The sequence below is a fragment of the Narcine bancroftii genome, chromosome 2 (assembly GCF_036971445.1).
Source record: "Narcine bancroftii isolate sNarBan1 chromosome 2, sNarBan1.hap1, whole genome shotgun sequence".
Taxonomy (NCBI): domain Eukaryota; kingdom Metazoa; phylum Chordata; class Chondrichthyes; order Torpediniformes; family Narcinidae; genus Narcine; species Narcine bancroftii.
In genome coordinates, this window is record NC_091470.1 from 210,642,703 (window position 1) to 210,665,747 (window position 23,045).

At 45.9% G+C, this 23,045-nt stretch overlaps 1 protein-coding gene across 1 annotated transcript in view; it reads right to left on the reverse strand.

Annotated features, from left to right (window-relative positions):
* Positions 1 to 23,045, reverse strand: part of c2h18orf63 (chromosome 2 C18orf63 homolog) — a 190,372-nt gene that overhangs the window by 161,543 nt on the left and 5,784 nt on the right. The window lies entirely within an intron of this gene.

A 23,045-nucleotide genomic window follows, 5' to 3' on the forward strand; every position in this document is an offset into this window, starting at 1 on the left:
AAACAGAAAATAATAAGGTAGAATGAGGAATCCCATTCGACAATGTGATGATGGCTCATTGTCGACTGCAGCATGGTTTCCTCGAGAAAGGACCCACCCACTAAACAAGGTAAACCTGCATCTAGTAGGTAGATAGGAATAGACCGTGACTCTCGGACCTAAGACAGAATCCTGCGAGCATTCACACAACTAAATCTCCAAGTTGTGACCGTCTTTCGTGCTGTATCTAATTTTCTCCAGACTAGAGTAAGACAAGCGACGTATCACTCTCATCAGTGTCTATGCTCCAACCCTTCAGGTGGAACCAGCAGAAAAGGACAAGTTCGACACTGATCTGAGCAACCTCATCCAACGCACCTCAACAGCCGACAAGGTTGTCATCCTTGGCGACTTCAACGCTTGCGTCGGCAAAGACTCAGAAACCTGGCCAGGAATCCTGGGCAAGCATGGTGTCGGCAAGTGCAATGACAACGTGCACCTCCTGTTGGAACTCTGCGCAGAACGGCGGCTTGTTATTACTAACACCCTTTTCCAGCAGAGAGACAGCCTGAAGATGACCTGGATGCATCCCTGATCCAAACACTGGCACCTCCTGGACTACGTCCTGGTGTGAGGAAGAGACAAACGAGATGTGCTCCACACCAGGGTCATGCCCAGCGCGGAATGCCACACTGACCACCGGCTTGTTCGCTGCAAGCTCAACCTTCACTTCAAGTCAAAGTTCAAGAACAGTGGTGCCCCCAGAAAGAGGTTCAATGTTGGAAACTTGCAGTCAGACGTAGTGAGAGGAAACTTCCAGGCAAACCTCCAAGCAAGGCTCGAGGATGCAAACTGCCTCACGGGCACGTCTCCTGAAACCCTCTGGGATCAGCTGAAAACGGCCATACTGCAATCCACTGAAGAGGTACTGGGCTTCTCTTCCAGGAAAAACAAGGACTGGTTTGACGAAAACAACCAGGAAATCCAGGAGCTGCTGTCAAAGAAGCGATCTGCCCACCAGGCTCACCTTGCAAAGCCTTCCTGGCCAGAGAAAAAACGAGCCTTCCGTCTCGCATGCAGCCACCTTCAGCGCAAACTCCGGGAGATCCAAAATGAGTGGTGGACTAGCCTCGCCAAACGAACCCAGCTTAGCGCCGACATTGGCGACTTCAGGGGTTTTTATGAGACACTAAAGGCGGTGTACGGCCCCTCACCCCAAGTCCAAAGCCCTCTGCGCAGCTCAGATGGCGAAGTCCTCCTCAGCGACAAAATCTCCATCCTCAATCGATGGTCAGAACACTTCCAATCCCTTTTCAGTGCCAACTGCTCAGTCCAAGAATCCGCCCTGCTCCAGTTCCCTCAACAACCCTTGAGGCTAGAGCTGGATGAGGTCCTTACCTGGGAAGAGACATATAAGGCAATTGAACAACTGAAAAGTGGTAAAGCAGCAGGTATGGATGGAATTCCCCCCCCCCCCCACCCCCCAGAGGTCTGGAAGGCTGGCAGCAAAGCTCTGCATACAAAACTGCATGAGTTTTTCATGCTCTGCTGGGACCAGGGAAAGCTGCCTGAGGACCTTCGAGGTCCTGTACAAAAACAAAGGCGAGAAATCAGACTGCTCAAACGACAGGGGAATCACGCTGCTCTCCATTGCAGGCAAAATCTTTGCTAGGATTCTCCTTAATAGACTAATACCTAATGTTGCCAAAAATGTCCTCCCAGAATCACAGTGTGGCTTTCGCGCAAACAGAGGAACTACTGACATGGTTTTTGCCCTCAGACAGCTCCAAGAAAAGTGCAGAGAATAAAACAAAGGACTCTACATCACCTTTATTGACCTCACTAAAGCATTTGACACCGTGAGCAGGACAGGGCTTTAGCAAATACTAGAGCGCCTCGGATGCCCCCCTCCCAAGTTCCTCAACATGGTTATCCAACTGCACGAAAACCAACAAGATCGGGTCAGATACAACAATGAGCTCTCCCAACCCTTCTCCATTGACAACGGCGTGAAGCAAGGCTGCGTCCTCGCACCAACCCTCTTTACTATCTTCTTCAGCATGTTGCTGAAACAAGCCAATAAAGACCTCAACAATGAAGACGGTGTTAACATTCGGTACCGCACAGATGGCAGTCTCTTCAATCTGAAGCGCCTGCAAGCTCACACCAAGACACAAGAGCAACTTGTCCGTGAACTACTCTTTGCAGACGATGCCATTGGAATGACTTCACCACCAACATCGAAGTACTCGAGCTGGCAGAGTCCGCAAGCATCGAATCCATGCTGCTGAAGACCCACCTGCGCTGGGTGGGTCACATCTCCAGAATGGAGGACCATCGCCTTCCCAAGATCGTGTTCTATGGCGAGCTCTCCACTGGCCACCAAGACAGAGGTGCACCAAAGAAGAAGTACAAGGACTGCTTAAAGAAATCTCTTGGTGCCTGCCACATTGACCACCACCAGTGGGTTGATATCGCCTCCAACTGTGCATCTTGGCGCCTCACAGTTCGGCGGGCAGCAATATCCTTTGAAGAAGACCGCAGAGCCCACCTCACTGACAAAAGACAAAGGAGGAAAAACCCAACACCCAACCCCAACCAACCAATTTTCCCTTGCAACCGTGCCTGCCTGTCCCACATCGGACTTGTCAGTCACCAGCGAGCCTGCAGCAGACGTGGACATTCCCCTCCATAAATCTTCATCCATGAAGCCAAGCCAAAGAAAAGAAGAGAGTAAGACATAATATCATGTAACCATTGCATAGGAGTAGGCACAACAGTTCTCCACTGACCTGGTTCTTGTGGGGGCTACCTGGACAGAACCTCACTGCCAATTTGCCGCACTAGGCTTCTTCCGGTGTATTTTCCGCTGAGAATGCGCCTGCGGAAGCTGAAGTGGCCCTTTGAATTGCCGTTCAGGTGGCAGTGCTAAAAGCACAGCGCTGGCCACCTAAAGGGACAGCTGCACCGGATGCACCTCTGAGCGCACTCCGGCTCCTATCCCTTCGGGCTGTCAGAGCTGGGACAGCTGGCGCAGGCTATCAGCACGAGGACGTCCCCACACTGATACCGCTGCTCAGCTCTCCCAACAGCCTGACACGAGCCCCCACACCGTGGGGCAGCTGGCGTGGGACGTCCCCACACCGACAGCCGCGCTGGCTGCCCCACAGTGCAGGGACCCATGTCAGGCTGCTGGAAGAGTGGGCGCAGAGACCTACGCCGGGCCATTAGGAGAGTGGGCGTGGGGGGGGGGGGAGACCTCAGTGCTCCGGCGATTATCCCTCCCGGAGGAAGGTTACAAAGTTCGCCTCACAGGCGCCTCCTGTGCTTTCAGGTGGCCTCCTGACAAAATATGCAGCTTTACAATCAGTGATTTTGGCCACCTGAAAGTGCCTACTGTTGCTTGCTCTTCTGCTCATTTTGGGCCAGCCTTGCTGCTCCTTGCATATACTGTCCCTTACAGTGATCATTCCATTTAACTAAAACAGGAGCTCATAACAGGATCCAGTTAATTTCTTGACAGCAGCTCCTTGAGTGGAACTTGCAATGAGTGGGAACATTTCAGAGGCACCAGAAAAGGTCATTTCCTCCATGGGCTAATTAACAGTAGCAAATTTAAAAAGGAAGCTCAAGAGGAGGGACCACTGTGGGAGTGAGCAGATAAGAGTAGGATTCGAAGCTTTGGCTCAGTGAGCATAAGCTGGGATGGTTGGTGCAAGAGTTCAGGTAAGATGGGCCTAAAAAGGAACAAAAGGATTCAGCAAGATGGCACAGGTAAGGGCAGCTTTCCTTATTTTTCTGTATTTCATAAACTGTGGGAATGGTAGCTGGGACAGCACTATGCTCCTCTTGCAGTGTGTGGATAATTGGGGAAGCCAACAGTATTCCTGGTGGAATCATCTGTCAGAAGTGCATGTATCTGCAGCTCCTTACAAACAGTTTTAGAAAACTGAAGCTGGATGAACTCCTGATCATTCAGGATGCCGAGGCAGTGATAGACCAGAGTGACAGGGATCCAATCTCACCTCGGTGGCTGGAGGAAGGTAGCTAGGTGATAGTCAGGGAGGGAGGATGTTAAGACTGTATGTGAAGAAATCCAAGAGTTGTGCATGATGAAAATAATGTTCTGAGGTGAGTCTATTTCAATGTGGAATTTTGACTTTGTGGCCTTTAGTGAAACTTAGTTGCAGGAGAGACCGAACTGGCAGCTCAGTTTCAGAAGTTCCGTTATTTTAGATGTGATAAATGGGAAAGGTGGGCATTGGTAGTCATAAAAAATGTCAGCAGTATTCAGACAAGACAAACTGGAAGACTCGTCCACTGACGCTATATAGGTGGAATGTTGAAACTCTGGTGTTTCTTCAGGTGGTTGTTTTTCCAGACTCTTTTGTGTAGTCTTCCAAAGGCGCTATTTGCCTTGGCGAGTCTGTTGTCTATCTTGTTGTCGATCCTTGCATCAGATAAAATGGTGCAGCCGAGGTAGGTAAACTGGTTGACCGTTTTGAGTTCAGTGTGCCCGATGGAGATGGGGGGGCTGGTGGTCATGGTGGGGAGCTGGCTGATGGAGGACCTCAGTTTTCTTCAGGCTGACTTCCAGGCCAAACATTTTGGCAGTTTCCGCAAAACAGGACGTCATGCGTTGGAGAGCTGGCTCTGAATGGGCAACTAAAGCGGCAACTTATTTCTCCTGTTGTAACCTACAACAACCTCTACACTGGTGGTTCTCAACTTTTTTTTTCCACTCACATACCACCTTAAGCAATCCTTATGTCATCAGTGCTCTGTGATTAGTAAGGGACTGCTTAAGGTGGTATGTGAGTGGGACGGGAAGGTAACTGAAATATTTTGCTTGAGAAAAATTGTCTTTGGCCCATTTTCTTTGGAGTTATGAAACCATGCACATAACAAGTCAATTAGGTATGACTAAAACAATGGTTTTCAAACTTTTTCTTTCCACCCATATACCACTTTACTAAGCAATCCCTGACTAATGACAGAGCACCTGTGGCATAGGGAATACTTAAAGTAGTATGTGAATGGAAAGAAAAAAGGTTGAGAATCACTGTTCTACATTATCCACAGCACTTCCAATCTTTGTATAATCTGCACACTTACTGACCCATCCCTGTAGTTTTTTGTCAGGGGTCCCAGAAGAGATCATTTTGGAACCTTACTAGTCACTAATCTCCATGAAAAAATATGTTCCATCTGCTACTTGCTCCGCTTTCTACAGGCAAGCCAATTTGGAATCCACACACACAAGACTTTCTGATTGAAACTACCGTGGGGGAACCATGCAAATGCCTGAGTAAATCCATCATATTCACCACATCTACCACCCTACTTTCATTTTTTTTTTAAATTACTTTCTCAAAAAATGTAATTAGGATCATGAGGCACAAATTACCCCTTGCAAACCCATGCTGATTCCCCTTGAAAAGACTACATTTCTCCAACTCTCATAAATCCTTTCTCTTAGAATTCTCTCCAATAGTTCACCCATCACTGACATGTCTCATTGGTCTATTCTTCCCAGGATTATCCGTATTTATTTTTTTAAACAAAGGAGGCCACATATGCCATTTTCAAATCCTCTGGTACCTCCCCTGTGGCAAGGGATGATGCAATGACCATTGCCAATGCCCCAGCAATCTCTTCCCTGGCTTCCTGTAGTAATCCAAAGTATAATTCATCTGGTATTGGGGAGTTATCAATCCTATGATTTAAGGAGATGCAGCACTTCCTCTTTCTTTACTTCAACAAACTCCAATACACAAGATTTTGTTCAAAAGACCCCACATTGATCAAGGTCCCTCTCTCTGGTGAAGACTGAAGCAAATTATTCATTTAGGACTTCCCCACCTCATCTGGCTCCTGGCACCTGTTGTGTACTTTATCCTTAAGTGATCTCTTATCATTATTCTGTTCTTCACTTATGCATAGAAAACATTAGGTGTTTCCTTAATCCTACTTACCAAGGCCTTCTTGTGCCCTTTCTAGCTTTCTTGTCCTGAAGCTCCTTCCTGACTTCTCATGATACCTTCCTGTCTTTTGCTTCCTAAACCTTGTGTATGTTTGATTCTTGTGTATATTTGATTCTTCCTCTTAACCAGCTGAGAATGATTCTTTTTCTAAAGCAATTATTACAGTTATTCTTAAGAAAGATAGTGATCCATTAAAAGCAGGGTCTTATAGACCTATTTCTTTATTAAATGTTGATTATAAATTTGTGAATCAATGCTTGGGCTGAAGAATTTCCTGGGTAGAGACAACGAACGGTGCGCCGTAGACCAGCTCTGCGGACGATACCTGTAGGTCTTCCTTTGGAGTCGTTATGATGCCGAGCAGGACCCAGGGTAATTCATCCGTCCAGTTGGGTCCGGTGAGGCATGCCACGAGAGCCGACTTAAGGTGCTGGTTGAAACACCCCACTGGACCATTGGCCTGGGGATGGTACACGGGGGTATGGTGGAGCTTGATCCCAAGAGGTTCACCAGCTGTAATCAGAGGGCGGATGTGAACTGGGCGCCCCTGTCGCTCGTGATGTTTGCTGAACGCCGAATCTGGCGATCCAGTGGGTGAGTAGATTTCTGGCGCAGTACTTGGCGGAAATGTCTTTCAGCAGGATGCCTTCCGGCCACTTTGTCATGCTGTCGATCACAGTCAACAAGTAGCGGGAATCCCTGGACACCGGTAAGGGCCCACGATGTTGATGTGGATATGCTCGAACCTATTGGTTGAGAGGGGGAAAACTGCTGCACCGGAGCCTTAACATGGCACTGGACTTTAGAGGCCTAGCGCTGCGTGCAGTTTCTCGCCATCTGGGCTATCTGTTTCTTGAGGCCGTGCCACATGAATCGTTCTGCTACCATGCACACTGAGGTCTTGACCGAGGGGTGAGCCAAGTTGTGCACCATGCTGAAAACCTGTGGCCTCCATTGCAGTGGGACTACCGGACACGGCAAGCCAGTGGAGATATCGCAGAGCAGCATGTCAGGGCTGTCCGGCAATTTAAGGTCCTCGAGTCATAGGCCCATGATGACGGTGCAGAAGGGCTATGTTTCTTCGTTCCCCTTCTGTACTTGCGTTAGCTGGGTGTAATCAGGCCGGGGGATAGGCTGTGGATGGTGGGCCTTGATAACACATCTTCAATGACATTGTCCTTACCTGCTCGGTGTCGGATGTTGGTGGTGAACTCAGATACATAGGACAGATGTCGCTGCTGGCACGCTGACCAGGGATCCTTGGACATGGCAAGGGCCTGAATGAGTGGTTTGTGGTCGGTGAAAACTGTGAATGGCCTGCCCTCCAGGAAATACTGGAAGTTCCTGATGGGCAGATATAGAGCCAGGAGCTCCCTGTCAAAAGTGCTGTATTTTAGTTCCGGAGGGCGGAGGTGCTTGCTGAAGAATGCAAGTGGGCGCCACTGGCCGTTGAGCGATTACTCCAGGATGCTGCCAACAGCCATGGCCGAAGCATCCACTGAGAGTGCGGTGTGGGCATCGGGCTGCGGGTGGGCCAGTAGGGTGGCACTTGCCAGGGCGTCCTTTGTCATGGTGAAAGCATTCAGCCTCTTCCATCCACTCCAGGGTCTTATTCTTGGTGGTGATCAGTGGCCACATGATGCAAGCCACCCTCGGGATGAAACGGTGGTAGAGGTTGACCATCCCGATGAATTCTTGTAGACCCTTGAGTGTGTCGGGCTTTGGGAACTGGCGTACGGCTATGACCTCTGGTGATGGGGCAGCCCCATCTGCAGAGATGGTATGGCCCAGGAGCTGCAGGGGCTCCTTGCCGAACTGGCACTTGGCCACATTGATGTTGAGGCCGAACTCTACCAGGCGAATGAATAATGCACGGAAATGGACTTTGTGTTCATCGTGGTCCTGACTGCCTATCCAGTTCTCTCCCCCAACTCTCACTTCATCTTAAACTAACATCATCATTATTTAATATCCCTCTTTTTTAAAAAAAAACATTAGAAAAAAAAAGGACAACTCTTCTTTTAATCAGCTCCAACTGCCGAGTCACCATTACAACCATTCCTTCTTGGAGCACGGCTCTTTTCTTCCATCTCTTGTCTCCTTAGAGATCGCGGCGGACTATGTCTCTGTTGAAACTGAGTAATTGGCAGCTCTTGAGCAAATGCTATAGCTTCCTTTGGAAAATCAAAGAACTTTGGTTGGCAACCATCTTGAAAACCCTTCAAAACAGCTGGATATCTAAAGGTTGCCTTGTAACCTTTCTTCCACAACAACTCTTTAGCAGGATTGAATTCCCGTCATTGGAACATAAGTTCTTGACTCAAATCCGCATAGAAGAAAACTCGATTATTTTGAATCATCAAGGGTGATTTTCTCTGTTGTGCATTTCTAATAGCCACTCGTAAAATTATTTCTCTGTCGTAATAATTCAAGCAACGAACCAAAACAGGTCTTGGACTTTGACCTGAAATAGGTCTTCTACGCAGGACTCTGTGAGCACGTTCCAGTATTATACCTTCCGGGAAATGTTCTTGACCCAGCACCTGCGGAATCCATTCAGTAAAATATTTTCTTGGGTCTGGTCCCTCCATACCTTCCGGCAAACCAATAATCTTTATATTGTTCCGTCTGGATTGGTTTTCCAAATAATCAATCTTTTTCACCAAATTTTTATTTTGAGTTTGTAAGTCTTCGACCATTTTGGTCACATCAAAAACTTGATCCCGTATTTCGTCTATATCTTCTTCACACGAATTAAATTTATCTCTCAATTCAAGCTTAAAAGCTCCAAACTCAGCCATCTGTTGAGAATGTATTTTCACCAAAGTATTAAACCTAGTACCAAGTTCAGTCATAATCTTGGATAATCCCTGCAGTGCATAAGATAGTTTAGATTCAAGATTCACAAAAATCTTTTCAATTGGAAGAGATTTTGGCTCAACAGATTCCTGCTTCTTCTCCAAAGGATCTTCTATTCCTTCCTTCATTCTGGTTGCCTTCCTTGTAGTATGACTGCGTGTGGAAACCCCAGCCACAGCCTCTCCAGCAATGACTGGAGGACGCTGGCCGGGGTTTTCCCCAGTCCATAATGTATTAAATTCTCCCAGTACATCAAGTTGTATAGGTTCTTGTATCTCAAGAGATGCAATTTGCAGCACCACCTCTACAGTTGACAAATGCCTTTGAGTAACTCTTTGTTCTAAAGGCTGTTTGGCGCCCTCTTTAGGGGGCTCTACCGATGTAACATAGAGCTCTACATCCGAACACTGTACCTCTCTCCTGGGATCCATTTCACGCTGAGTCCTGGTGTCTTTCCTGTAGGTCGGCTCCAAAACTTGAACTTTTGGAAAATGTAGTTTTTTGATGATCTGTTGTCGTTTTTTTTGCTCTTTTCCACCAATTGTACCATCATAAGTTAAATTAACAGCACTGAAATTATCTAAACTTTTAAAGAATGTTAACGGGCATTTCTAGACAAAACAATAAGATAGAGTCAGGAGAGGACTGGAAGGCACATCTGATCCTTATGCCATCTTGCCATACCCCCCCATCCCTTTATCTATTGATTTATTTATTTGTACGCTTGTCTACTTCTTTATGTGTAGGTGTGTGTAAATACAAACATATATACACACACACACACACACACTGTACATATATTATCTGTCCTAAATGTTATTTATTTATTTATTTACACGCGTGCGTGTACATATATTATCTGTCCTAAATGTTATTTATTTATTTATTTACACGCATGCGTGTGTGTGTGTATATCATTTGTCTGTATGTTTGTTATGTCTGGTTGTGTGTTTTGCACCAAGGACCAGAGAAGACCATTTTGTTGGGTTTTACTTGTTCAATCGGATGACGATAAACTTCACTTGAACATTTTGTCTGTTCTATATGTTTATTATTTATTTACATGCGTATGTATCATTTGTCTGGTTGTGTGTCTGCGTGTTTTGCACCGAGGACCGGAGAAGGCCGTTTCGTTGGGTTTTACTTGTTCAATCGGATGAGAATAAACATCACTTGAACATTTCTCCTTCTGCTATTCTCGCAACCACCCACCAATCTACATTTTTAATGTTTCTTCAAGTTTAAGACAGACGTGGAACTACAAAAATGCCCTTTATCCATTCTTTTCCTTGGCTTGGCTTCGCGGACGAAGATTTATGGAGGGGGTAAAAAGTCCACGTCAGCTGCAGGCTCGTTTGTGGCTGACAAGTCCGATGCGGGACAGGCAGACACGATTGTAGCGGTTGCAAGGGAAAATTGGTTGGTTGGGGTTGGGTGTTGGGTTTTTCCTCCTTTGCCTTTTGTCAGTGAGGTGGGCTCTGCGGTCTTCTTCAAAGGAGGTTGCTGCCCGCCAAACTGTGAGGCGCCAAGATGCACGGTTTGAGGCGTTATCAGCCCACTGGCGGTGGTCAATGTGGCAGGCACCAAGAGATTTCTTTAGGCAGTCCTTGTACCTTTTCTTTGGTGCACCTCTGTCACGGTGGCCAGTGGAGAGCTCGCCATATAACACGATCTTGGGAAGGCGATGGTCCTCCATTCTGGAGACGTGACCCATCCAGCGCAGCTGGATCTTCAGCAGCGTGGACTCGATGCTGTCGACCTCTGCCATCTCGAGTACTTCGATGTTAGGGATGTAAGCGCTCCAATGGATGTTGAGGATGGAGCGGAGACAACGCTGGTGGAAGCGTTCTAGGAGCCGTAGGTGGTGCCGGTAGAGGACCCATGATTCGGAGCCGAACAGGAGTGTGGGTATGACAACGGCTCTGTATACGCTTATCTTTGTGAGGTTTTTCAGTTGGTTGTTTTTCCAGACTCTTTTGTGTAGTCTTCCAAAGGCGCTATTTGCCTTGGCGAGTCTGTTGTCTATCTCATTATCCATAGCAATAACTCAATTAAACAGCAGTGGTTGATATTCCGAGGTATCAGAATTATACCACAAGATGCACTCAGTTCTTCAATGTACCTTGATTCACTCAGATTCTGAAATTGTACAGCATCCCTGAGATTGATGAGGCATATTAAACAGTTCTTTAATCTTACATGGACCAAAAACCCTTTACATCCCTCTGCTTTCATAACGTTTCTGAACAAAAGATCCTCTCCATTAGAAAGAGGAACTTGTGTCACATCATTCTCTCCAAAGTAACAAGTACGTTGCATAACAGTTCCAGTTGTGAGTCATAAGCCTGGGCATCACTCAGTGATACGAGGAGATGAACATTGAGACAATGCCCTGTCATTTTGGCAGAGAACAGAATAAACAAGTTAAACCACTCAATACAAAACAGGAATGCCAATCCGAATAAGAAATTCGCCTCCAAAGTCAGAATCAAAAGGTTACAATTAATGGCTTCTTTTGAGGCTATGTTCCCTTGTTCTGGTTTCACCTTCCATTCAAAACAACCTCTTACTTCTATCCATTCTTTTCATTATTTAAATTAAAAGGAGACATACAGCACGGTAATAGACCTTTCCGGCCCATGAGCCCTGTGCTGCCCAATCACACCCAATTCACCTACAATCTCTGTACATTTCGAATGGTGGAAGGAAACCAGAGACCCCAGGGGAAACCCACACAGACACGGGAAGAATGTACAAACTCCTTACAGACAGTGCGGGATTCGAACCCTCACCTTGATCACTGGTGCTGTAAAGGTGTTGTGATAACAGCTACACCACCGTGCCGCGCTTAATACATTTCCATGAGATTCCCCCACCCTCCCCCCATATATCCAGAATCAACCTGGTGAATTTCTTCTGCATTACTGGCAAAGCCAGTATATAATTTCTCCAGTAAGGAAAGCAGAACTGCACACGCTACTCAACCCTGTGCAATTGCCGCAAAATCTCCCAGCTTTTAAGTTCAATCCCTCCAGAAATGAAGGCCAACATACCATTTGCCTTCTTGAGCACCAATCCTGGAGGTGCTGGGCTCATTGTTGTTTGTCATTATATCAACAATCTAGATGATGATGTGGTCAAATGGATCAACATGTTTGCAGATGACACTAAGAGGCATTGTGGGCAGCATGGAAGGTTTCCAAAGCTTGCAGAGGGACCTGGACCAGCTGGAAACATGGGATGCAAAATGGCAGGTGGAGTTTAATGCAAGCAAGTGTGAGGTGTTAACAATAATGTGGCACCTACAAACCAAGTTCATGTGAATCATGCAGGTAACTTTTCCACTCAATATGGTGTCATCAGTGAACAGATTGCCAACAATTTAATAGGCATCGGTCGACTAAACATCTAGATTTATTTTACATGGAAGGTTTGGGTGTTTCTCATTTTCAAGTTAGAATTAATAAATGATAAAGCAAACCTAGCCAAGAGTAGCCAAGAACGACAAAGCCAAACTAAGTTGAGAATTAATTAATTGTTTCAACAACACCAATTTCATTGTGGTAAATGGATACTCTTATTACTTTATGATCTATTAATTTAAACAACTCATGTCATTCATCACTCAGGCTTGCAAATTGTTTGACTGGGAATGTAAATCATTGTCTAAAACCACTTGCATATTTGTGTTTCTGTCATTGCTGGAATACTTGTTTAAGATTCATGCATAATGGAGCCATGCATCGACTTGTGTCCAGGTTACGTTCTGGAAGTGTGGACGCAAATTGATTTGGACGTAAGTTGATCATTATAGGTGAAATATATTGTACAACGTAAGATACTATGATACACATACATATTTACATAAACTTCTACATTGTACATACACATGTCTAAGTACCATAGTTTAACAGCCTGGGTAATTTTTGTTCGATTTTTCAAGGCTGTGGTTATGGTTGAGTGAGACCATCCCATGCCATACACTGTAATATTTACAGTTTTACCACTTTCATATTGCATTATCACTTTTAGTTTCTCTTCCAAATTGATGGCAACCTTTTTGTCTTTGGTTCTCCCAGAGGCTTGCTTTGGGGGTGTTTAGGGGCCATGATGGCTTGTATATTTTCAGATAAAATTTTTATTAAGCCCTTATGGTGACCTCAGACGTATATGCGGTTGGATGTTACTCGATTGGGCATATGTTGATTTATGGCTATACATTAATAATTATACTACAAAGAATTGCCTGCCTTCTCCTTGTTTTCTGAAAGAGCTAGAATAACAATATAAAACTGTGATAGTACGGTTTACGGAGAAGGAGGGCCAGGCCATAGTCGAAGCGATATATCGTTGGAGACACTACCTCAATGGCAGGTGCTTTACACTGCTGACTGACCAACGCACGGTCTCGTTCATGTTTAGCAGCACCCAGTGAGGTAAGATCAAGAATGACAAGATCGCTAGGTGGAAAATCGAACTCTCCACCTTTAATTATGACATACTGTATCAGGCTGGTAAGATCAACGACCCGCCAGATGCGCTCTCCAAGGGGACTTGTACCAACATACAACTGGACAGGCTGCAGACTCCACGAGGAGCTCTGTCATTCAGGGGTCATTAGGTTCACACCGTTAAGGCCTTCAACCTGCCCTACATGGTCGAGGAGATTCACTCCATGACCCGAGCCTGCCCGGTGTGCGCTGAGTGCAAGCCCCACTTCTTCCGCCCGGAGAGCACCCAAGACATCAAGCCACCTGGCCATTTGAATGTCTAAGTGTGGACTTCAAGGGGTGCCTACTGTTGACCAACCATAACACCTACATTCTTACAGTGATTGATGAGTACTCTCGCTTCCCGCTTGCTGAGCCCTGCTCAGATGTGACCGCCTTCTCAGTCATAGAGGGCTAGCACAGCATCTTTGCCATCTTTGGGTACCCCAGTTACATCCATAGTGACCGGAGGTCCTCGTTTATGAGCGCTGATCTGCAGCAGTACCTCCTGGAGCATGGTATTGCTTCAAGCAGGACTACCAGCTATAACTCACGCGGTCGAAATAGAGAATGCCACCATTTGGAAAGCGGGCATGCTTTCCCTCTGGTCCAAAGGCCTCCCCACCGCTTGCTGACAGGATGTATTCACTAACGCCCTACATTGCATCCACTCCCTCCAATGCAATGCGATGAACGTCACTCCCCATGAAAGGATGTTCTCTTTCCCAAGAAGATCCGAATTGGGAACAACCACGCCGGCGTGGCTCATGGTTCCTGGATCTGTCCTCCTGTGACAACACATCCAATACTCAAACAATGACCCTCTGGTTGACCGGGTGATGCTATTCCGTGCGAAGTCACATTATGCATACATTGAGTACCCGGATGGGTGGGAGGACACAATCTCGGTAAGGGACCTAGCCCAAGCCGGAATGGACCCGGCATTGCTCCCAACCCAACCTCCTCCAAATCCTTCTCCCCTAGGTCACGTGCTTGAGCAGAGGGATCAGCACCACCCCACCAGCGGCAGTGGCAACAACTCAGTCCAGCCTGTCGACAACGCCATTGGGGAAATGAGCGAGGCGGTGTATGCACCAATGATCCCGCCAGCAACATGACCCCAGTGGCCCCAATCCCAGTACCACAGCGGTCGTGCTAGATGATCAGGCCCCCCAACCGTTACAGCCCCTAACTTCCCACCAGTCTTTCTCTTACCCCCCTGACCGTTACAGCCCTTCATCCATCCCAGGGTCAGTTCTCAAAGAAGGGGTGAATGTGATAGTACGGATTCTATCACCAATGTATATATGTGTATATTGAAGTATAGGATGGCTGTGATTGGCTGAGAGTGTAGCCACGCCTACTGGCAGGTCTTGAAGGGTTGCTCCTAGCCAGACCCAGATCATTCTGGACTGGTCGACCTACATGTGATACGCTCCAGTCTTTTGGTTAATAAAAGCCTTGGTTCAGATCAACAACTCTTTGATTCTTACGATGTGCACTACAAAAACAAAAGCAGTTTCAGCAGTTTCCGCCTTTGAAAGGCATGTGGCAATGTGTCCTCATTACCACAATGTCATCAAATTGGGCAGTTTGGACAGAAAGGCATTTGAATCATTCAGTATGGAGCTCGGAGTATGATCCTTTAGCTCATTGGATATTTGTGTCAAAAATCCACTGGGTCATTCTCTCCCAATGCCCCTGCTGCAAATATTTGTCACAGCAGCCTACTTTAAATTCACCTGTTTCTTTCCATGATGTCACAAGATCATAAGATAAAGGAACAGAAGTAGTACATTCAGCTCATCAAGTCTGCTCTGTCACTCCACCATGAGCTAAACCATTACCACATCTAGATCCAAATTCCAGGCTTTTCCATTGATACCTATCAATCTCCCCTTTAAATTCCCCCAGCTGTACGTGGCAACAAATTCCACAAATCCACGACCCTCTGGCAAAAGAAATTTCTCCTCATCTCTGTTTTAAATGGATACCTTCTCATTCCAAGACTGCACCCTCTTGTCCTGGATTCACCCACCAAGGAAAAAATCTTATTCATATCTACTCTATCCAATCCTTTCAACATTCAAAATGTTTCTCTGAGATCCCCTCTCATTCTTCTATACTCCACTGAATAGAGTCGAAGAGCTGCCAAACATTCCTCGTATGTTATCCTCGTATCCTGGTAAAACATCCTGGTAAATCTCTGGACTCTCTCCAACGATATTACATCCTTTCTAAGGGCCCCAAAACTGCACACAATTTTCCAAATGAGGTCACGCCAGTGCCGCACAGAGACTTATCAACACTCTTTACTCTTATACACTATTCCCCTTGAAATGAATGTCAACATACCATTCACTTTGTTTACTCCCGATCCCACCTGGTGGTTCACCTTTATATCTTGAATGAGGTCCCCCAAGTCCCTTTGCACTTCCGAATTTTCTCCCCATCCAAATAATAATCTGCCTGTTTATTTCCTCGTCCAAAATGTCCAACCGTACGTTTCTCAACATTGTATCTCATCTGCCATTTCTTAGCTTTCTCTCCTAAGCTGTCCAAGTCTCCCTGCAACCCTTTGGTTTCTTCAACACTTCCTACTCCACCACATCTTGATGTCATCTGCAAACTTTGCCACAAAACCAGTCAATCCATAATCTAAATCATCAATATACATTGTAAAAAGAAGTGGCCCAAACACCGACCCCTGCAGACAACACTAGTAACAGGCAACCAACCAGAACAGGATCCCTTTATTCCCACCTTTGCTTCCTGCCTATCAGCCAATGCTCCACCCAGTCTAATATCTTTCCTGTAATTCCATGGGTCCTCATCTTATTTAGCAGCCTGCTATGCACCACTTTATCAAAGACCTTTTGAAAATTCAAGTATACAACATCCACAGCCTCTCCCCTGTCCATCCTACTTGAGATTTCCTCAAAAATTCCATTAGGTTGGTCAGGCAGGATCTTCCCTTCATGAACTCTTGGACCGATCAAGTCATGCACTTCAAGGTATTTCATAACCTTGTCCTTTAGGAACGACTCCAATAACTTTCCAACTTTCCGACGTCAGACTAATAGGCCTGTAATTTCCTTTTTTTTCGCCTCTCTTCTTACTTAAACAGTGGAATTACATTTGCAACCTTCCAATCCTCGGGAACTGTGCCTGAATCTATTGATTCCTGGAAAATCATTTCCAATGGCTTCACAATCTCTAAAGTCACCTCCCTCAGAAACCATGGCTGCACCTCATCCGGTCAGCGAGGCTTATCCACCTATAGTCTATTCAATTTACTAAGCACCATCTCTCTAGTAATCCCGACTGTATTTCATTTATATCAGATATATAGCTATGGTCTTCATCAGTGAAGACTGACACAAAATATTCATTAAGTTTCTCTGCCATCTCTCTGTTACCCATTATAATTTCTCCAGCATCATTTTCAATAGGTCCTATATCTATCTACCCATTTTTCTCTTTAACTCTTTATATATTAAAAAAAACTCAGTATCTTTTTGTATGTTATTTGCCAATTTCCTGTCATAATTCATCTTTTCTTGTCTCTTTCTGTAAGTTTAAAAGTTTCCCAGTCCTCTGTTTTCCCACTAATTTTTGCTTCCTTGTCTGCCCTCCTTTTTGCTTTTATTTTAGCTTTAACCTCTGTTACCCACATTTTTGCCATTTTTCCATTCAGAATTTTCTTTTTCTTGTAGAAATATTAACCCATTCTGCTCTGCCGTCACCCCATCTACCTTACTTTTCCAGTCAACTTGGGCCCGTTCCTCTCTCATCCCACTGCAATTCCCTTTGTTACACTGAAATATTGACACGCCTGATATCAGCTTCTCCTTTTCATATTTGAAACTGAACTTGATCATGTTATGATCACTACTTCCTAAGGATTCCATTATCTTTAATTCATTACACAGCATCCAATCCACAACTGCCGATGCCCTAGTGGGCATATCGACAAGCTGCTCTAAAAAGCCATCCTGTAGGCATTCTACAAACTCTCTCTCCTGAGAGTCAATAGAAATACAGAAGCCCTCTGTTGATTCATTGTCACCTGTTTTGTACTACACAAGCATCTTCATTCAGTGCAACTCATAGAATATTCCAATAACCTTACAAGTAAAATAATTTGCACAAACATTTCTCCTTTTGTTAATAGAAATTATAATTTCTGTAACTAGAAGAAATTATCTTTATTGAATGGAAAAGATAAAATGGCACAAATCTGAAGGTAAACATAGTTATTTACAGGTAAACATGGTAATGTAGAAGTAAGCATGGTTATGTAGAGGTAACATGGCTATATGCAGGTAAACATGGTTATGTAGAGGCAAGCATGGCTATGTACAGGTAAGCATGGCAATGGTCAGGTAAGCATGGTTATGTACAGGTGAGCATGGCTATGTACAGGTAAGCATGGTTATGTACAGGTAAGCATGGTTATGTACAGGTGAGCATAGCTATGTATAGGTAAGCATGGCTCTGGGCAGTTAATGATGGCTATATACAGGTAAGCATAGCTACGTACAAGTAAACATGGCACTGTACAGGTAAGCTTGGCTATTTACAGGTAAGCATGATGATTGGCAGTTAAGCATGGCTATGTACAAGTAAACATGGCTATGTACAGGTAAACATAGCTATGTATAGATAATATGGCTATATACAGGTAAACATGGCTAAGTACATGTAAGCATAACAATGGGCAGATAAGCATGGCTATGTACAGGTAACATGGCTCTATACAGGTAAATATGGCTATGTACAGGTAAGATGGCTCTATACAGGTAAACATGGCTATGTACAGGTAAACATGACTATGTAGAAGTAAGCATGGCTCAAGCCTGAGGGTTCCAGTAATCATCTCTTCGGAGAGATTGCAATGAAGATTCTGTGAGTACTTTATTATGGCAGTTGAATGAAGCCAGTGATTTGGAGTAAGTTTGTCCATAAGGAATCACTGGTGGTGAGCAGGGGAGTTTTACTCATACAAGACACGCACGGAATAGATTGAATTTCTAGTTAGTAAATAACACAGAATATGGATTCAGAAGTTCAGAGTAAACTACTAAAGCATTATGCAAGTGGACCAGGGACAATTCTTTCTTCTTTGGCTTGGCTTCGCGGACGAAGATTTATGGAGGGGGTAAAAAGTCCACGTCAGCTGCAGGCTCGTTTGTGGCTGACCAGTCCGATGCGGGACAGGCAGACACGATTGCAGCGGTTGCAAGGGAAAATTGGTTGGTTGGGGTTGGGTGTTGGGTTTTTCCTCCTTTGCCTTTTGTCAGTGAGGTGGGCTCTGCGGTCTTCTTCAAAGGAGGCTGCTGCCCGCCAAACTGTGAGGCGCCAAGATGCACGGTTTGAGGCGTTATCAGCCCACTGGCGGTGGTCAATGTGGCAGGCACCAAGAGATTTCTTTAGGCAGTCCTTGTACCTTTTCTTTGGTGCACCTCTGTCACGGTGGCCAGTGGAGAGCTCGCCATATAATACGATCTTGGGAAGGCGATGGTCCTCCATTCTGGAGACGTGACCCATCCAGCGCAGCTGGATCTTCAGCAGCGTGGACTCGATGCTGTCGACCTCTGCCATCTCGAGTACCTCGACGTTAGGGGTGTGAGCGCTCCAATGGATGTTGAGGATGGAGCGGAGACAACGCTGGTGGAAGCGTTCTAGGAGCCGTAGGTGGTGCCGGTAGAGGACCCATGATTCGGAGCCGAACAGGAGTGTGGGTATGACAACGGCTCTGTATACGCTTATCTTTGTGAGGTTTTTCAGTTGGTTGTTTTTCCAGACTCTTTTGTGTAGTCTTCCAAAGGCGCTATTTGCCTTGGCGAGTCTGTTGTCTATCTCATTGTCGATCCTTGCATCTGATGAAATGGTGCAGCCGAGATAGGTAAACTGGTTGACCGTTTTGAGTTTTGTGTGCCCGATGGGGCTGGTAGTCATGGTGGGGAGCTGGCTGATGGAGGACCTCAGTTTTCTTCAGGCTGACTTCCAGGCCAAACATTTTGGCAGTTTCCGCAAGGCAGGACGTCAAGCGCTGAAGAGCTGGCTCTGAATGGGCAACTAAAGCGGCATCATCTGCAAAGAGTAGTTCACGGACAAGTTTCTCTTGTGTCTTGGTGTGAGCTTGCAGGCGCCTCAGATTGAAGAGACTGCCATCCGTGCCATCCAGGAAAAACCAGGGACAATTAGGAAACACCAAATGAGTGATTTAGAATATTTCCATTGTTTATGTCAAGGTTGAAGGTATAATATTAATTTATATTCTTGCATTATTGACACCGAGGCAGAAATTGCTTTTTCATATTCATTATTTTGAATATGTACAGTGAGAAAATGGTGGCACTGCCTGAGCCACTGTAACGGCAACGCTGCCTTCAGTGCAGATCCGTGGGGAGCGAGGAGCAGAGATACAGTGCTCCTGTGGGATCCAACTGCTCATCCAGCTGCCGTAGCTCCATATAGGCTTTGAACAGCCCGTTAAATGAGCTGACTGTATTTAAAATCCTGCGACCACAGGGTCTGCGCCCAAAATGGCGGCGCCTGAGATCGGCAGCAGCCACGAGGGGTTATGGACTCCAGGGGAGCATAGGACTGATGCAGGGCACCAGAAAATGGGGAGGTCACCTGTCGAAGAAGGATAGGCAAAGGATTCGACCCATGGGACAGTGACCATGGCAGTGGGAGAGGGCTCTGCAGTTAAAAGACCCTTGCATTCAGTGGGCTACTGGCGACTCAAGGCGAGGGACCTACAGAGGATGGGGGGGGGTGGTTGTTGGAGACCACTGTCGGGTGACTTGCTCAGGCTACAGTCTGCTGGAGACAGGTTCCAAACTGGCTGAAGGGGTAGCAGGTATCGGGGCCGGGATGCGATGGGGTCCCTGACCACGTCAGAGGGTTGGATCTGGAGCTCGGGTCGCTAATGATTTGGAGGCTGCGGAAGGGCTGGAGGTGAATCTACAGACACTCGGAGACTCCGGGGGGGGGGATCTCTTTTGCTTCTCTCTCCCTGCCCGTAAGAGGCAATTCCAGCTGATGGCGAATCTGTCGGCCTTACATCAGGCAAAAGCAATTTTGGGTAATGTGACACTGTGTTATGACAAGACAATAAATTGAATCTTGAATCCTGCATGTATTACCAATCCTTAACTGCCTTCTGAGATTGATGAGGAAGAGTCTCACTCAGCAACATCGTCTGATAGTTCCACCCTTTGCAGCTCACTCCACTGAGAGAAGGGTGGGAAACGTGCATTGGGTAACGTGGGAACTGGATGGGAAGGTGCATATGGCGAACTGTTCTCTGCTGTAAGTGGTTATATGGTTACTCTGTCCACACTGGATCCACGCTGTCCGTGGTCCTCTGTCCACACTAGATCTGCTCTGCTGGCTGTCCAAAGGTTCCGCCTGCACTGGATCTGCTCTGTCTGCCTCTCCTACCCCACCCCCCCACCGTTTCCATACGTATAGATCTGTTCATCATCAGAGCTTACATATATCTTAAGTATGTAGAGTACAGTTGGGGAAACTACGTTTTTATTTATATAATACTTTCTTTTATACCCTTTTCTGTTCCTTTTTTTTTAACTGTATCTGGGGCCCTATGTGGTCCAGGTGTGGCTTCCAGACCTTAACAAAAGTGTTAAATTTATTATCTGAGGCGCCTGCAAGCTCACACCAAAACACAAGAGAAACTTGTCCGTGAACTACTCTTTGCAGACGATGCCGCTTTAGTTGCCCATTCAGAGCCAGCTCTTCAGCGCTTGACGTCCTGCTTTGCGGAAACTGCCAAAATGTTTGGCCTGGAAGTCAGCCTGAAGAAAACTGAGGTCCTCCATCAGCCAGCTCCCCACCATGACTACCAGCCCCCCCACATCTCCATCGGGCACACAAAACTCAAAACGGTCAACCAGTTTACCTATCTCGGCTGCACCATTTCATCAAATGCAAGGATCGACAATGAGATAGACAACAGACTCGCCAAGGCAAATAGCGCCTTTGGAAGACTACACAAAAGAGTCTGGAAAAACAACCAACTGAAAAACCTCACAAAGATAAGCGTATACAGAGCCGTTGTCATACCCACACTCCTGTTCGGCTCCGAATCATGGGTCCTCTACCGGCATCACCTACGGCTCCTAGAACGCTTCCACCAGCGTTGTCTACGCTCCATCCTCAACATCCATTGGAGCGCTTTCATCCCTAACGTCGAAGTATTGAGATGGCAGAGGTCGACAGCATCGAGTCCACGCTGCTGAAGATCCAGCTGCGCTGGATGGGTCACGTCTCCAGAATGGAGGACCATCGCCTTCCCAAGATCGTGTTATATGGCGAGCTCTCCACTGGCCACCGTGACAGAGGTGCACCAAAGAAAAGGTACAAGGACTGCCTAAAGAAATCTCTTGGTGCCTGCCACATTGATCACCGCCAGTGGGCTGATAACGCCTCAAACCGTGCATCTTGGCACCTCACAGTTTGGCGGGCAGCAACCTCCTTTGAAGAAGACCGCAGAGCCCACCTCACTGACAAAAGGCAAAGGAGGAAAAACCCAACACCCAACCCCAACCAACCAATTTTCCCCTGCAGCCGCTGCAACCGTGTCTGCCTGTCCCACATCGGACTTGTCAGCCACAAACGAGACTGCAGCTGACGTGGACTTTTACCCCCTCCATAAATCTTCGTCCGCGAAGCCAAGCCAAAGAAAGAAAGATATTTATTCTTTAAGTTATATGTGATTTTTTTTTCATACGTATACAGCTGTTCATTTCCGCAGTCTATCGTGTGGGGAGTCAGACTTCCAAGTGATCGCGATACACTTTTTTGCTACCGCCAGTGCTATTTGTATAAATGAGATTTGATATTTGATCAATTTGCCACAATTCCATGAAATTACCTAATAGATACTGCACTGGGTCGCCCATGAAGGCCACTCCTGTTATCCTGGTTAATTTTTCTGCGATTCCTTGCAAAAGTGGCCTCACTTTCACACACAACCACATAGCATGTCGAAAAGTTCCTGTTTCAGTCCCACATTTGAAACACATCTCTGAAATTTTGGCTTTTGATCTGTGTAATTTTTGTAGGTTAAGATATAATTGGTGTAAAAAATTGTACTGAACCAGTCCATATCCTGCATTTATAATTGACGTAGTACTGTCCTTACACCAACTCCGATTCCCAACTTTCCCTTGATCTCTGCAACCCTGGTTTTGCACATTTGCTCTGGAGAGTAGTATATTGTTATAATAAATTGGGGTGTATTCCCCATCCAAACTGTTCGGTCAGTTTGACTAATTTCAGGAGATCAAGGTTGGTCCCCATCTTTCTCTTAAGAATGATCTAAGCTGGAGAAAACAGAGTCCCATTGGCCTCTCCATATTTGTCTTTTAATTGTTCAAAGGACACAAGTTCCTTCCATGTTACAGTCTTCAATATATCTTATACCTTTGCCATACCTTGAATTTAATATCCTACTGCCCATGTTCATAAGCATTAACACATTTTTACATAGTGATGTTTTTTTTCCTATACATTCATTAACTTCTTGCCACGTTCTATTAGAATGGGGTTATCCGCCTTTTCTTGAGGGATTTGAAACTCCATTTATAGATAAAGTTCTTTGCTTCCCCCTTCTCCATTGAGAACATTCCCATTTGAACCCAAGACGGGGGGTTGTCTTCAGTGAAGAAGGCTGCAAGAAATCTAGCCTGTGCAACTA